Source organism: Diaphorina citri, unplaced genomic scaffold (assembly GCF_000475195.1).
Source record: "Diaphorina citri unplaced genomic scaffold, Diaci psyllid genome assembly version 1.1 scaffold15454, whole genome shotgun sequence".
In the NCBI taxonomy this organism is placed as follows: domain Eukaryota; kingdom Metazoa; phylum Arthropoda; class Insecta; order Hemiptera; family Psyllidae; genus Diaphorina; species Diaphorina citri.
The window spans coordinates 1-1,166 of record NW_007392817.1 but is presented as its reverse complement, the minus strand read 5'-3'; the positions used below and the strand labels follow the sequence as shown (position 1 = coordinate 1,166).

At 39.4% G+C, this 1,166-nt stretch overlaps 1 long non-coding RNA gene across 1 annotated transcript; it reads right to left on the bottom strand.

Moving 5' to 3' along the window:
- Positions 1-682: 682 nt before the first annotated feature.
- LOC113473110 lies at positions 683-1,062 on the bottom strand. Its single transcript, XR_003395177.1, has 2 exons — positions 876-1,062; positions 683-807 (listed from the first exon to the last, which is right to left on the bottom strand). It is a non-coding gene; the product is annotated as an uncharacterized LOC113473110 (long non-coding RNA).
- Positions 1,063-1,166: the final 104 nt, after the last annotated feature.

The following is a 1,166-nucleotide window of genomic DNA, read 5'->3' as shown; positions in this document are numbered from 1 at the left end:
TTTATGAACCCAAGATTTTTTCTTTCAAAGTATTTTTTATAGGTACTTTTAAAATTCGATTGTTTTCTCCTCTTTTTTCAAGTTTTCTGTTACATGTTTTCTCTTTAGGTATATTTTTCTATTTTTTTATCAAGCATTCTCCCCTCTTTTTTCATTCACGTCAATTCCCATCACACTAGTAGGTGATCAAATGTAGTGATGGTTGTAATTTGTAATCGACTATTAACCAAAAATTGATCGATCATTTTACCAATTTAATGATCAACTTCTTCTTCGCCTTTTCCCGTGTACACGTGGTAGTCGTTTTTCGTCAGCCTCTCAATCAGTCCTAACTAGAGTGATTGCTTTGGGCTGACATCATTTTACCAATTTAATGATCAACTTCTTCTTCGCCTTTTCCCGTGTACAGACGTGGTCGTCGTTTTTCGTCAGCCTCTCAATCAGCCCTAGGGTGATTGCTTTGGGCTGACATTTGGTTTCGGCTACAAATTTACGTGTGGATGCCCTGAGTGGGAATCTTTGTTATTTCTTAGCAAGGGATATTCACGCAGGTACATTCCCTGTTTAAAGTCCCCCCAGCCAGACTTAATTTAATGACCAACCATGGATGCCCTGAGTGCGAATCTTTGTTATTTCTTAGCAAGGGATATTCACGCAGGTACATTCCCTGTTTAAAGTCCCCCAGCCAGACTTAATTTAACGACCAACCATGTTTAGGAAAATTATTGATTATATCGATGAGAAGAGTATGGCCAACCGCCAGGAACTCATGTATTCATCTAGCAATGAAACAGCCCTCTACATTACCTGTGTCGTATGGCCAACCGCCAGGAACTCATGTATTCATCTAGCAATGAAACAGCCCTCTACATTACCTGTGTCATAGCATGTCCAAAAATGCAAATTGCAATGCTCCAATATTAGGCACAAAGTCAATACCTTGTGCCTCTTGATCCTTTAAAATTGTCGCACTTGAAGATTTGTTCAATACAGAATAGCAGAGGTTAGTACCTATCTGTTGTTGTTGTTGGTTGTTGTTGTTGTTGTTGTTGTTGTAGCGGCTTTAGCTTTCCCCGAATGGTGATGGTATGGTAAAGAAAAGATATATCTTTTTGTATCAGCCATACACCGGGGTGATGGTCTCTAGCCATGTTTAATTGGCTGGC